The sequence below is a fragment of the Trichomycterus rosablanca genome, chromosome 7, assembly GCF_030014385.1.
Source record: "Trichomycterus rosablanca isolate fTriRos1 chromosome 7, fTriRos1.hap1, whole genome shotgun sequence".
NCBI lineage: Eukaryota > Metazoa > Chordata > Actinopteri > Siluriformes > Trichomycteridae > Trichomycterus > Trichomycterus rosablanca.
In genome coordinates this window covers 14,270,944-14,287,197 of record NC_085994.1, presented here as the reverse complement: position 1 = coordinate 14,287,197, position 16,254 = coordinate 14,270,944, and the positions used below count along the sequence as shown (strand labels likewise).

General features: G+C 39.6%; 1 long non-coding RNA gene across 3 annotated transcripts in view; it reads left to right on the top strand.

Moving 5' to 3' along the window:
* The window catches only part of LOC134318217 (uncharacterized), a 92,162-nt gene that overhangs the window by 58,917 nt on the left and 16,991 nt on the right, over positions 1–16,254 (top strand). The gene's annotated exons all lie outside the window — the stretch shown is intronic.

The following is a 16,254-nucleotide window of genomic DNA, read 5'->3' as shown; positions in this document are numbered from 1 at the left end:
AGCACTTGGCTAGTCTGTCACCAAGGCAATCTCAGTCTCGGCAGAGTCTCTTTCTGCCACTAAACTTGATAATTAATTGCAGTCTTTTCACGTTGGCAGGATTCTGCAGCCTTTTTTATTTACTTTTGCCAGACACTTATTGTAACGTGGTGGCAGGCATCCAAGTGCTTGGAGTTGTGTCCCTCTATGTGGTCTTGTTTGACTGGCAGCTGGGATCATAGAGGTGTAGTAGCATGCTGATCTGTCAGCTTTTAATAATTGACGATCACCTCTGCCTTTTAACCCTCTGTGCTGCTTAGTTTGGTCGGCAAGTTGGGTTCGAGGTACAGTTGTGTGTGAGCTTTCAATCTTTCATGTTTGATAGATACCTGTGCTTAAGTGCATAAGTGTTAATTCGCTCCATGTGGAAGGTTTCCTATTTATCACGGCTTCTCGCTGTCTTCCTTGCCAGCCTCTTGTTGCCAGGCAAATGTGCATTTCTTTAATGTTGTTATGCTAGATCGCTGAGTTTAATTATTTTTTCGCTAGCGCAGTGTGTGAGCATTCTGTTTATACACCGATCAGCCATAACATTAAAACCACCTCGTTTCTACACTCACTGTCCATGTAATCAGCTCCATATAGAAGCACTTCGTAGTTCTACAATTACTGGCTGTAGTCCATCTGTTTCTCTGCATGCTTTGTTAGCCCGCAGGACCACTACAGAATAGGTATTATTTGGGTGGTGGGTCATTCTCAGCACTGCAGTGACACTGACATGGTGGTGGTGTGATAGTGTGTGTTGTGCTGGTATGAGTGGATAAGACACAGCTGTGCTGCTGGAGTTTTTAAACACCTCACTGTCACTGCTGGACTGAGAATAGTCCACCAACCAAAAATATCCAGCCAACAGCACCCCATGGGCAGCATCCTGTGAGCCCTGATGAAGGTCTAGAAGATGACCAGCTCAAACAGCAGCAATAGATGAGCGATCGTCTCTGACTTTACATCTACAAGGTAGACCAACTAGGTAGGAGTGTGTAATAGAGTGGACAGTGAGTGGACATGGTATTTAAAAACTCCAGCAGCGCTGCTGTGTCTGATCCACTCATACCAGCACAACACACACTAACACACCACCACCATGTCAGTGTCACTGCAGTGCTGAGAATGATCCACCACCTAAATCGAATCTCAGCTCTGCTACCGGCAGGCTGGGCACCTACACAGACAATGCTCGGCTTGTCATTCGGGTTGAATGCCGGAAGGGAATTTTCTTATATTTTCTTATAACTGATGCAATTACGACCTCTGCTGGTTGATCAATGATGCCTGCACCTACTCATATCAGCACAACACACACTAACATACCACCACCATGTCAGTGTCACTGCAGTGCTGAGAATGATCCACCACCTAAATAATACCTGCTCTGTGGGGGTCCTGACCATTGAAGAACAGGGTGAAAGCAGGCTAAAAAAAAAGTATGTAGAGAAACAGATGGACTACAGTCAGTAATTGTAGAAGCTGATAAAATGAACATTGAGTGTAGAAACAAGGAGGTGGTCATAATGTTATGCCTAATCGGTGTATATTGGATGAATACGGATAGACACAACTCATTCAGTTTGCACCACGTGTGTATGTCTGTGTCCGAGCATCTTTTACACGTGATGTGTATATCATAATGAGCCTATTGATTTATTTTTCCTCTGTTAAATGATCTAAAAGAGGTTTATGATTAATTAGGGAGACGTGTAAATGAACATTTACATCTAGAGGGTGGGTCAGAGAAAAAGAAGACAGATATTTAATGAACTTAAGACACGGATATTGATTAGCTACCCTGCAGCTAAATTAATTTTTCCAATCTTGGATTAATTAAGAACACCCTGTGTGAGAGAAGGAGCAGTAAATAGATGCAAAGTTTAATGGGAGTTTTGGGGGGGGGGGAAAGGAAGATCGGTGTCAGAACACAAAGACGTTCCTGTAAATACTGTGAACGAGTCACACCATCAACATGACACCCCACTCACAGTCACAATGTCAATGGAAAAATCAATTTGGCAAAACGATTTTTCCCCTGGAGTGAAGAAGACAATTAACCTCTTAAAATTCATGAGGTAAGCTCCCTAAATGACATTATCGGTCGCAGGAGCGTCACTCTATTGCATTATGCAACTGAAATCTTTGCAGTCAAAAGTGTGCTCATGTGTTTGTGCGTACAATCAAGTATGTGGAGAGCGACTGGATCATAAAAAATGCATTAAATTACAAAACAAAATCAAGTCTCTATTATAAAATGTAGACAAATAAGCAGGGTCGCTTTGCTATAATCACTTGTGACCAAATCTTGGATGTGTTTAACTAGCACCACTTTTAAAAAGACAGATCAAAAGTGTCACCGTGATGGGGCCGCTCAGGTGGCGCAGCGGTAAAAACACACGCTGGAACCAGAGCTGGGATCTCGAATACATCGTATCGAATCTCAGCTCTGCCAGGCGGCTGAGTCTGAGCGGCCACATGAACAACCATTGGCCTGTTTTTCAAATGGGCGGGACTAAGCCGGATGGGGTCTCTCTCTCATGACTGGTGCAATTACGTCCTCTGCTGGCTGATTGGTGGTGCCTGCACAGAGATGAGAAAAGAGTGCTCTTAGGGTGTGTCCCTCCGTACACAACGCTGAGCTGCACTGCACTCGTCAAAATGTAGGTGATTAGATGCATACGGCATGCTGCCCACGTGTCGGAGGGGGCGTGGGTTAGCTTCGTTCTCCTTAGTCAGAGCAGGGATCGGCGTTGGTGGAGAGGAAGAATGACGCAATCAGGCAATTGAACGCACTAAAAAGGGAGAAAATTACGGTGGCCGAGAAGTGCAAAACAAATTAACATTTTAGAAAACAAAATTACAAAAAAAAACAAAGGCAAATTTACAACAAAAACAAATTTACAAGAGGTGAAACACTTTTACCAATGCCAAAACAAATTTACAAACGGCCGATCTGACGGAAAGGGTAGGTACAATACACAGGAAGTGCTTGTTGCTTACCTGCTGTCAATCAAACTGTTTCTCAGGGGTAAAGTGAACAGAGTTTGTGATGGTAATGCTAAACAATGTTTTGTCTATTTTGTGGAAATCATTTTATCCAGTTGACCCGCTTTTGTTTTTCTTGTAGGAAGTCCTTAGATTGTTTGTGCAGAGGTTTAGACGTCGCCTGTGCATCTCTATCTACCATCCGCTCTTCTAAACATCTAAGGAATTCTCACAAGAAAAACAAAAGCGCCCAACTGGCTGAAATTATTAACACAAAATGGACAAAACATTGTTTATTAGGGACGGAACATTTGATACCGATGCTTTGAAGCTTGTTTCACTTTTATAACACTCGACTCAGTGTATCGGGGCTTGTATTAAACCAGCAGGAATGTGCGGGACTGATTCAAAGCTTTGGTGCTGTCTTTTATTCACTGACTATATAAGAGACAGTCAAACATGGGTTGCCAACCATCCCGTAAAATACAGAATTGTTCTTTATTTGGAGACTAAAGTTCCGTATTGAACTGATACAGGACGCGCTTTGTTCCGTATTTTTATCAATGGGAGACAGGGTGATATGTATGAAACAGAAGGAAACTGCTGCTACAGTGGGAATTAGAAAGCGTTAGGTTATTATATTAACTAGTATTCACTTTTATTCTTAGTAATGCGGTGTTTATCAGGTTTATCAGCATAACAACCTGTTTAATACACCGCTGTATGAGTAGCGCAGTGGGCAGAGTGCGTTGTTTTGCCTAAAATATGATTCTGACTTATTATTATAAAGAATGAAAATATTATATGTTAAACACCCTAAATAAAACATTTTGATAATGTTCTCATGACGGTGTAAAACCCGTTATATTTTTTGTAGGTGCAACCCTAACCACCCCCCCCTCCTCCCCCGCTCACCATTGTTTAGCATTACCATCACAAACTCCATTTGCTTTACCCCTGAGAAACAGTTTGATTGACAGCAGGTAAGCAACAAGCACTTCCTGTGTATCTTACCTACCCTTTCCGTCAGATCGGCCATTTGTAAATTTGTTTCGGCATTGGTAAAAGTGTTTCAGCTCTTGTAAATTTGTTTTTGTTGTAAATTTGTTTTTGGTTTTTTTTGTAATTTTGTTTTCTAAAATGTTAATTTGTTTTGCACTTCTCGGCCACCGTAGAAAATGCATAACGAAAAAAAAACAAGTGTCACCGTGATGATGTCAGGCAGGTCCCTGTGGCACCAATCTAAATCCCCTCCCTCCCTCCATCAATAGCTTTTAATTACTGAGACCGATTACGATACTTCTGAGAGTGAAGGTCTGAACGCAGGCCATCGATCACATGGCTGTGCTGATCAATCAGCCGAAGCATGATTACTACTGCTGCCGCTGTCCATTATACAGTTAATAAGTCAACATTTAGGTCCTCCCATCTTTAAGAAAACACTGTAAATGAGCTTAGCTCACCTAGCTGTTTCATCTTTTCCTTGACTTACTGCCTATGGGGTCCTGACCCTAAAGTTAGAGGCACAAGATTGCAAACTTACTAATGCTGTTTGTTAGTTTATTATTTATTTGGGTATATATGCTCGTTCCTTTTCTGTTTAATAACCACTTTAAAATGAAAGGCATTGGTAGGACCAGTTTTAAGATTGTATTATATAATTTTTTTACCTCATAACGTGCAGCCGTTTGGACTACTACTTGGACTTCTAGCTGGCATCAGTTCTTCCTCCATTCACAAACTTCAGATGGTACAGAACTCCCTCACCCGCTCACATCACCATATTTACATTTACATTTTTGGCATTTAGCAGACGCTCTTATCCAGAGCGACTTACAGAAGTGCTTCCATAGTAAACATTACCTTACTCTAGTTTAGGTAGACAACAGTCTATATAAACTCAAGCTAACATTATATACCACTCCACCATTATATATAACCTCCTGCTAAAATTACATACCACTTATAAAGTCATTTTTTAACAGAACTTTATATTTATGTTGTAAAGCAACAAGAAAAATATATGAAAAATATCATTTATGTATTTAATATCATTGAATTTATGCATCTTGCAGTGGGTCAGTAAGTAAGGGTGTGCACATACTTTTAAAATGATTTACATTATTTACATGCATTTGTATCTCCATCATAAACTAATATTTTGTTTGTTATTGTGATAAAAGCTAAACATGTTTATTCAGATTACTTAATAACTGATTAACATTATTTATAACAATAATAGTACAATTAGCATCGTTGTTAGCATTGTTAGCTTTACTCTACAACCAAAACATACACTGTAATTAAACTTGGTTACATTAATAATTATAACATACTATAATAGAATAATATGAATATGAACCGTATTACACCTGTTCTCCAACATCTCCATTGGCTTCCTGTAAAATATCGCATACGGTTCAAAATTCTTCTAGTAACCTATAAAGCTCTTAACAGTCTCGCTCCTTCTTACTTGTCTGATCTTCTTCTTTCTTACAAACACTCTCGCTCTCTCAGGTCTTCAACAGCCGGGCTACTCACAATCCCTCCATCTAACCTCCACAGCTTTGGTGATCGAGCATTTTCTAGATGTGCTCCTCATCTCTGGAACTCTCTTCCACCACTGGTCAAACAGTTCAATTCTCTCTCTGTGTTTAAATCTAATCATAAAACGTACCTCTTCACACTTGCGTATAACCTGCCTTAGCTTAGACTGCCCCTCCATTAGGTCTTCTTGTTATTGTCTCCTTGTATGTACTCTACGTATTGTGTATTTGTATGTACTTGCTTTCTGTGATGCTCTATGTACTTGCTGTCTGTGATGCTCTATGTACGTGTTGTCTGTGATGCGTCTTTGGGTTCTTAAAAAGCGATATATGAAAATAAAGTAAAGCATGTTTTCACTGAAAACCTGGTCTAAACCACAGACAGACCTAACATTCTTTCAGAAACCCACAATTCCTCAATGATATTTGGACTGTAAAGCATAAATATCCTCAATCCTTACAATAAATCATTCGTACATGATGTTTTAAAATTGGATTTTGATTTTGAAATTTGGATCAGAACCAGCATTAACTTCTTCAGCAATTTGAGCTACAGTGGCTCGTCTGTTGGATTGAGAACACATGGGCCAGCCTTTGCTCCCCACGTGCATCAATGAGCCTTGGCCGTCCATGACCCTGTCGCCGGTTTACCACTGTTCCTTCCTTGGACCACTTTTGATAGATACTGACCACTGCAGACCGGGAACACCCCACAAGAGCTGCAGTTTTGGAGATGCTCTGACCCATTCATCTAGCCATCACAACTTGTCAAACTCGCTCAAATCCTTACACTTGATCATTTTTTCTGTTTCTTACACGTCAACTTTGAGAATAAAATGTTCACTTGCTGCCTAATATATCCCACCCACTAACAGGTGCCGTGATAAAGAGATAATCAGTGTCATTTACTTTCCCTGTCAGTGGTCATAATGTTATGTCTGGTCTGTGTATTTTCTTGTCAAAATAATGTGGATTTTTTGTTGTTGTTTTTATTTTTTTATTTTTTATTTTTTTTAGAAAACTGACTTGGCCCATATAACATTTCTACTGTATTGATCAGATAAATATGTAAATATAAGTATTTTTCAGCCAGAGAGAAACACACTTCCGATGTTTTTGTACTTTATTGACTACCTGTCATCTGTCAAGATGGAGAGAAGTTTGATCCCACACCTCTTACTGTTTTTAAAAACAAGTTAGCGTGATATGCGGTGCTATTAGCCTACCTTCCAGCCCCTAGTGTGAGCCATCCATTAGGTGTGATAGTGCATAACTGACTCTGAATTAGATTAATTCCTCAGAGGTATTTGGCTCCCAAAGGTGAATATAAATACTGAATATAAATACTGGGTAGCATCAGCCAGAGGAAATTGGATATCCGCTGTAATCGTCGTATAAAAGATTTAACTGGGGTAAGGAAAATTATAGCTACGTGTGGCAACTAAGTCTTGAACTTTTCAACCTTGAGCTCTGCATAATACTTTATTTTAGCAGCTTTGGGAGATATCTCACATAGTCTGGGTGGTAAATCATGAAAGTATCTGTTTTTATTAGAGGCTGAGTAAAAAGTAAGAGATAGAGAAATATGAGATGATACTATTTAATATAAAATAGTATCATTTAGTAATATATACAATGTTTTTAATAGTATTAATAGTTTGTACTGCATATTAGACTTGTGGTTAGTAGGCATGTTTCTGATGAGTTAGGAATAACTGACCACATGAATAGACATAAGTACCATGAAATATTAATCCCGGTGATTCACTGGGCGAAAGGCTGGAAACACCCTGGACAGGTCTCCAGTTCATCACAGGGCAAACACACATACATACAATTACACACACTCATACCTAGGGGGTAGGAGTATCTCTAATTTAACATTACTGCATGTCTTTGAACTGTAGGAGGAAACCAGTGCACCCAGACATGCGGTGAACATGCAAACTCCATACTCAATGGACCCAGACCACTCCACCTGGGAATCGAACACAAGACCTTCTTTCTGTGAGGTGACACTGTGCCACCCTGCACATTAGTACCATGGAATAACATGTACATAAGTATTTAATAGTGTTGCTAAATAGGTACACTTGTATAGTGAAGACAGTGAGGTTTTTATGCAGCTAACATTCAAAAAAATAGAATATACTCCAGACAACAGTGATAACTGCATTGTGTCTATACTGTTCTCGTCTTTGTCATTAAAATACAATATTCCACTAGCACACCAGCGCCGAGATTCTGAACTCCTCGGTTCAAAACTCGGCATTGACACCAGTCACCAAATTGCGCATCAGATTAATTAACGCCCTTCCCATGTATACATTTACAAAAGCAAATTAGTGCATTGTTTGTTTATAAATAAACACAGACTTATCTGCGATTAGAAATTGTCTCATAAGTTAACCATCTTTCACCAACTGCCAGGAGAAGGCAGATCTATTTAAATTCCAGCTGCATAATAAACAATGCTGATTACAATGGTGATTACAAATACACAATTAAATACATTTTGTATTTTTGAGATGTGTGCTCCTCTGTGCATGTAGACTTTTGGAAAAGTTGACTGTTTAAGTTTTCATCTGGAAGGTGTATGATTGTCTGTACTGTTGCTGGGAGATGCAGGTATGATTGGATATCGATCCAGACTGCAGTGTCACTCTGCAGTAGAATGATGTGTGTTAGACACACACATACACACACTTTCTTTTCTAAGTATGTGTGCACGTGACCATGAGCTTGTTGGACATCACATTCCACATTCCAAAAAACATGGGCATTAATATGGAGGTATCCCCACATTTGGGACTGTAACAGGCTCCACTATTTAAAAAAAACCCTTTCACAAGGGTGTGGAGAGTGTCTGTGGAAATATGTGCCTATTGAATTAAAAAAAACGTTTGTGATGTCTGGTACTGATGCGGAGAAAAGGACTGTCTTGCTCTTTAGTGGGGTTGAAATTAGGGTTCTGTGCAGACCACTGAAATTCCTTCCAATCATAAGGACTCGCATGCAAAGACTCATCAACCATGTCCTTATAGATCTTTCTTCATGCACAGGGCTACAGTGATGCTGCAAAGGGGAAAAAAAAAAAAAAAAAAGAAAAAGGCCAAGAAAGCCCAAAAAAATTTTGCCACAACGTTAAATGCCTATTACTTTGGGGATTTTGTTTGCAGTACGTATTGCTGAATTATCTAAACTAAATAATTGCAAAGTGTGTCCACATACTTTTGGTCATATTGTGAACATACACATAGCATTTATCACATACACTACATGACCAAAAGTATGCAGACAACCTGAATTAAAATCAGTCGATTATTTTTTTTTTTTTATGCATTTTTTCCCATTTTCTACCTGATTTAGCGTAGTCAATTTGTCTTCCGCTGCTGGGGGATCCCTGATTGCAGTCGAGGTGGGTATATTGCTGCCATGCCTTTTTAACCTATGCACTCTCTCTGTCTGCCAATCAGGGTCCTTACACAGCGTTTAAAGACCCCACCCACATAGTCCGGTCATCCCGCCCTAGCAGAGATGTGTCTGCTGCAGGCACTGCCAATTATGCCCGCTAGATGGCGCCCAGCCGACCGGTGGCAACAAGTGAGTGGATTTGTTAACATTTATTTTGAAGTATAGAGACCTCTAGAGTAAATTCTTGCTTCAACACATTTTTAAGTGATCTTACCATGCACTGCCGAGACATTGCATAGTTCTGAAGACCTGATGAGCTTTCTGTATAGACAGCATTTTACATCATCAGTTCTCAGATGCCTTAAAATGCTGCCTATACTGAGGTGCCTTATTCTGAGCGATATTCTGACTGAATAATGAGGGAGCTAAAAAAATTCAAATATGGAGTTCTTTTTACATGTAAATAAATTCTCATAGGTGTGTCGCCTTAGCCCATTGGTTTGAACAGCCTGAAACTAACTCTTTTAGCCTAGTAAGCTAAACATTTGTGGACAGTTGATGCCGCAATCACTGTCTAAGTAGTGACTGTCTGCCTTATAAGTTCAATGTCTTATTAGAATCTTCTCTGGAAAGTGTTTGCGGTAGGCAGCCGGAAGCAAAACAGCTCGCTATGTTCTCAGACAGACCCACTGTAACCATTTTTGGTCCATGGACGGATGTGTTAGCTGGAATCCTAGCAGGTTTTGTCACCTCAGCACATTGGTTGCAATGGCCTGTGGCTAACTCTGTTAGCCTAGTAAGCTAAAACTTTGTGGACAGTTGATGACGTAATCACTGCCTAAGTAGTGTGTCTAAATAATCTGCCTTATAAGCTTGATGTCTTATTAAAATCTTCTCTACTTAGGCGCTGCCCTGGTAGGCAGTCATGAGCAAGGCAGCTCACTAGGTTTTTAAGACAAGCCCTCTGTAAAAGCATTTTGTTGTCTGTTGACTGACCAGTTGGTCATTAACTACATACTGCCTATTTAATATTCAGTGAGGTTCAAGCCTTACTACTGCCAAGTTGCCACTGTTGGGCCCCTAAGCAAGGCCCTTAATCCTCAATTGCTCAGTCATAATTGTAAGTCACTTTGGATAAAAGCTTCTGCTAAATGCCACAAATGTAAATGTACAAATAAGCCCCATCTTATTAATGAATATTAACTAGGGGGCTCAGGTGGCACAGCAATCTATTACACTTGCCACTGGTCTGGTCGGAATGGGGTGTCGTTTCATTGCTGCTGCAACAGCACCAACTGCTGTCAAAGAAAAGCTTGTTCTAGCATGTTCCTCAATACTTGTTACAGCTATATGTAGATATCTGCTACAGGCTGCTGAAAACAAGTGCCCAATGGCTTTATACACGGTGAATAGTGTGTGTGCTAGTCTGAAGCCTTGTCCATGCATAGGCAGAGATTGACAATGCAGTCATCTGGACATACAGTATATACAACAAGGGAAAAAAGGAACTTTGTAATAATATGAAAACTTTTTATATTAAACTTTTAATACAAATGGCTTAATAAAAATAAATTACCTCAACATATTTGGGACCTTTTACACCTTATTAAGTACATATTTTCCACCCTCTGTCACTCTGCTGCACTGTGGGTTTCAATTAAAAACTGAATGGGCTTTTTAATGACAAATGTGGATCCTTAGTCAGCAAGTAAGCTTAAGACCCTCGTGTGCACAGACCTTCTCAATAAAAAGAGAGTGTGAAAGAAAAGAAAAGAGTGAGGGCATATAGGGGTCGTAGGTTTCCTATTGGCCATAACTTCATTTGCGAAATAAAAATTGCAGGCCATTAGGGCTGGCAAATGGAAGCTCTTTTTATTGAGCGCCGGGCTTTTATGATAATTTAATAAGCAGTATTTCCCCAGCAAGCTGTGTGGGGGCTTGCAGGCAGCAGAAGATGAGGATGGAATGGTTCAGCTGAGTCTCAGTGACGCTCTTAATCCTGAAGTCCTGTTGAGAGTTTAAATCTCAAGCTGAGAAGAAACGCTTAGACTTCTAATTGATCGCGTGTAATTTGGAGTCAGTTGGCTTAATTTAGCATAATTATGCAGTGAAGGTTTAGATACTGCTCTTGTTAGTCCCTGTATTTAAGTGTTTATGTTCACTTTCATGTGTGTGTAGTGTATGTACCTTACTATCTTTATTTCTCTCATAACTACAGTGCTTAAACAATTGCCTGGCAGCCTAAGCATTAAGCTTTAGAGCTCTACCCTATGTGCATCCTGGTGCCGCGGGTAAACAATAAGTACCCATCTGTCCACATGAGCTCTGAGAAAACAGGATTCCTCACACCAGTCAACTTTCTTCCATTGCTCTGATGTCCAGTTAAAATGCCTGTTTGTCCATTGTACAGTATTTGCTCCGTAGACATAACGATTCGATGCACTATGCACTGACAGTATTAACATTATCTGCAATTTGTACCACAGTAGCCCTTCCATTGGTCCATACCAGACCTCATAGCCTTCATGTCCTCTGGCATCATAAGTCTTGGCTGCCCAACAACCTGTCAGTGGTTTGTGGCTTGTCCCTTCTCAGACCACTGTCAGTGGGTACCCACCACAGCTGCCTGTGAGCACCCCTTGCTGTTTTAGAGATTCTCCAACCCAGTTATGTGGTCATAATGCAGCTCTGATTAAAGTCACTCACCTGCTGCCTTCCACATGTGCAATACGAGTCCAAAAGACATGCAGTCAGGTTAATTGGAGATACTAAAGTCTCCCTTGGTATGTGTGTGTGCCGACCTATCTAGGGTGTTTCCCACTTTTTGCCCAGTGAATCGGACCCACAGTGACCCTGAATAGGATAAAGCAGTGTTAAAACAGACAATGAATGAATGAATGAATATGATCCCTTTGCAATTTGGTCCTAGACAGAGGTCCACTAAGTTAAGACTGTCCTACTAGATCATCCCACAAAAACCCTGCTTGTTCATTTTAGTGATATGGTTCTAAAAACCCAAAGAAACGCCCCAAACAGGATGTAGTACAGAATTAGGCAGATTCCCATTTTCAGTAAACATCCAAAAAAAAGAGCCTTTGTATTGTGAATGCATTTAAAGAGCAGTCCTGGTGAAATGCTGCACTTTAAAGTATCATAGACCCAGTGCTGTGTATAAGGGGGAAATGCTACCTGCAAGATGTTGCAGGAATAATAATGACCAGCAGCTATTTTGATGATTTGAGCCAAGTCCCCTAGTTCTAGTTAAAGCAAGTTGAGACTTCTAACATATTGAGTGCCTCCAACTTCTCAATCCCATCCAAAACCCTTAAGATTGAAGATTAAATGGAATACTGAATGTGAGCCAGGCCAACATTAGTACCCAACCTCACTAATGCATTTTGTAGCTTAATGAAAGCAAATTGTATCTAGACATCTTAGAATGATTCCAAAATCATGGGCATTATTATGAAGCCCCACCACCACCACCGTCATATGCATTAACAGCCTCCACTTATTTGGGGTGGTGCTTTACAAGATTTAAAAGTATGTTTGTGTGATTTTGTGCACATTAAATAAAACAAAGCATTCTTATGGTCCGGCGCATGGGACAGTGGTAGCCTAGTAGGTAAAGCTTTGACCCCAGCTTCCTAACAAGCTTGGATTTGCAGAAAAAGAATTTCACTGTACTGAGCATGTGTGGTGGTGGATGATAAAGCCTGACTGACATTCAAGCTTCAGTTTATCCCAAAATTTGTTTAATATAGTTGAAGTCTGCGCTCTGTACAGGTCACTGTGTTTCTTCACACCAAACAAGTCAAAACATGTATTTATGAAGTTGCTTGTTTATTGTCATATGGAAACAATAATTCAATAATTTTCTTCAGGATAAATATCTATCTATCCATCCATCCATCCATCCATCCATCCAACCATTCAACCAACCAGGAAAGATAATTTCCTAAACTATTTCCACAAAGTCACAAGCATGTAATTAATTTATTAAAAACTAAAACTATTTATAATTTATTTATTATTATTTATTACTATTTACTAAATTTAATTTAAAACTAAAAATTAAAACTAAAACACTGTACTCAGGAATCAGGAAGGGTTATTTAGGAGGTGTGTCCACATACTTTTGACCATATTGTGGTCTCTTCATATTTTTTCTCCTAATGAATCAAGATATGCAGTATATCATGTAACTGGACGGTACACTGGCAGCTGGCAGAGTGGGTGAAACACAGTAACGTGGGTTTGATCCTTACATTACTGTCTGTGATGAGTTTGTCATTGTGTGAGTTTTTATCAGATGCTACAGTTTCCTCCCACCTCCTATGCAGATGTTAGATTGAATACACGTAATTGCCACTTGGTGTAGTTAAATGAATGAGTGTTTGTTTACCTGCAACAAATTGGCACCCAGATCAGTGTGTATTCCTGTCTTACACTTTATTTCCAAATGGTGCCAGACCCACCGTGATCCGTACCATGATGAAGCAGTAGTGACAATGGTTAGGAATCTATATGGGTTTTAAAATACAGTGGTACCTGGCATTGAGTTTAAAAGGCTTTGAGTTTTAAGGTATTTCTTCCCATAAGGATGTATGGGAAACCTCTTAATGCATTCCATGGTCCCGTGGAACTGCATATATTTTAGGCTTATGTAAAATAATGGGGTTGTTTTTGACACTTACACACTGAAAATAAGACAAATATAATATAAAAACACTGAAATAAAAAGCTGATTCTTACAATTTCTCAGAACCCCGAGCTGTAACACAAGTTTAACAGGCCGCTCAGGTGGCGCAGCGGTAAAAAGAAACGCGCTGCAACCAGGGCTGCATTCTGAGAACGTGGTATCGAATCCAGCCTTGCTTTACCGGTTCGAAGCTGAGTGGCTATATGAGCAACGATTGGCCGGTTGCTCATGTGGGGGGTGGGACAAAGAACCGGATGTGGGTCTCTCTCTGTCAGAATGCGATTGCGTTCTCTGCCGGCTGATTGGAGGCGCTTACACAGAGATGGGAGAGGGTGCCCTTAGGGTGTGCAACGCTAGGTGGCGCCAAACTCGTCAATGTGTGGGTGGCAAAGATGCATCTGGCTGCTGCTCGTGTTTCGGAGGGGATACGGGTTAGTTTCAATCACCTCCGTCAGGGCAGGGTTCGGCATAGACAGAGAGGAAGCACGATGCTAGTTGAACAATTGGATGCGCTAAAAGGGGAGAAAAAAAGGTAAAAAAAAAAAAAAAGAAAAAAAAAAAAGTGAAACAGGAGGAAAATAACACGGATACATGTGGACGCTTTCAGAGTGAATCAGATTCGTCTCATATGCACACTTTAATGACGTATTACCACACTGCTCAAGCCGAGCGCTGAACAAAACGACTGTTTATTGTCAATTTGAAATTCAATAAATACATTTTTAAAAAACAAACTGAACATGTTGAGTTTAAGGGAAATGTTGAGCTTAAGGGTACAAATTTCTCGACAAAGGGCGTTGAGTTTCAAAGAGTTTGAGTTTAGGGGACGTTGAGTTACAAGGTACCACTGTATAATATTATTTATTAGTTCATTATCTGTGTTTATCACTGCTTTATCTGATTCAGGGTCACAGTGTGTCCAAATCACTGGGCAAAATTTAGGAACCACCCCGGACAGATTGCCAGTCCATCACAGGGCAAACACACTTACACCTAGGGCAATTTAGTATATCCAATCAACCTGACTGCATGTCTTTGGACTGTGGGAGGAAACCGGAGCACCCGGACACTAAGAGAACATGCAAACCAGACACAGAAAGGACCCAGACTGCTCCACCTGGGAATCAAACCCAGGACCTTCTTGCTGTGAAGCAGCAGATCATTTTAATAATCACACCTGACTATTATACTTTAAATAGCATTATGATTTAAATAGCATTTAAGTAGTTCTTTGTTAAGCAGCATACTTTTTTATTTCACTCTCTCCCTCTCTCTCACTTTCTCTCGAATATATTTTTAATTAATTGCATCCCTAAATTATTAACCCTGATAAATATTTCAGAGCTGAGTGACACCACACCTTTATTAAGCAATTGATTTAATGATTTAATTGGCTGTTAAAATGATGAATAGAGGCATAATTAACAGTGCGTTCTCATCACAGTCCCTATGCCACTTTTTAATGACCCACAAATCTCACTTACCGATGGGGTTTCTCTCACCTGTGGAGCATGAAAGCAGCCCGCTCAAACAGTCAGACGTTTTAAATGAGTTCAGTGATGATAATTATCTGGTTTTATGGCTCAGATCTGGAATATTGTGGGCAGTAGAAGCTCAGTGTTTTCATTTCTACTGACTGCAAACAATCTTAGACCCTTGGTATACAAGCCTAAAATCAGCAGAGAGGTTTTCTCTATCTGTATCTGTGTACTATTTTATCCACGTTTTTACTAAGCAATGTCAACCAAGGCTTAAGTGTAAGAAGATCAATGAAAACATTCAATTCAAACGTTAATTCAAGGTCTGTTTTAACACTACTGTATCCTGGTCAAGTTCATGGTGGGTCTGATAAGATAAGATGATAAGATAAGATAAGATAAGATAAGATAAGATAAGATGATAAGATAAAATAAGATAAGATAAGATAAGATAAGATAAGATAAGATAGACTTTATTTTAGGGATGTAACGATGCACCACAAGACAGTTAAAAATTTATTCACATGTGTACCGATTCAAATTGGTTTACATGTATAATGAATCAATATTCACTTTAAACAGCAGAGGTCACTGGCGCTATTCATGTCGCCTGGTTGACATCACTACAGGGTTGCCAAGTTCTGAATTTTCAGCCAAATTTATGTATGTGAGGATACTTTCTTTATTTGTGGTATTCATTTATTTATTTAATGTGGGATTTATTTTAAATTTTTAGGGGTTTTTTTACACAAAAAGGGAAATGTGCAGCATTGTTTTGCATAGTTAATACCTAACTCAAAAATAAAAGGACATTCATTATTTAGATAAATAAAAGATAAGCACAATTACAGTATTTTATTTTATTTTTAAGAGAAATAATAAAAGGAAACTTTGTCATCATTTGTCTTCAATTTCATTTTGTTTAAAAAATCGGGAAAAAATCGTATCGTGAACCCAGTATCGTGAATCGCATCACATCGTGGGTTGAGTGTTTTGTTACATCCCTACTTTATAGTCATTGTAGTCATACTACGAAACTTTGTTTGGTAGCTCTTCAGTGAGACCAGCAGCAATACTACAAATAAAAAAAAGATTGAATATA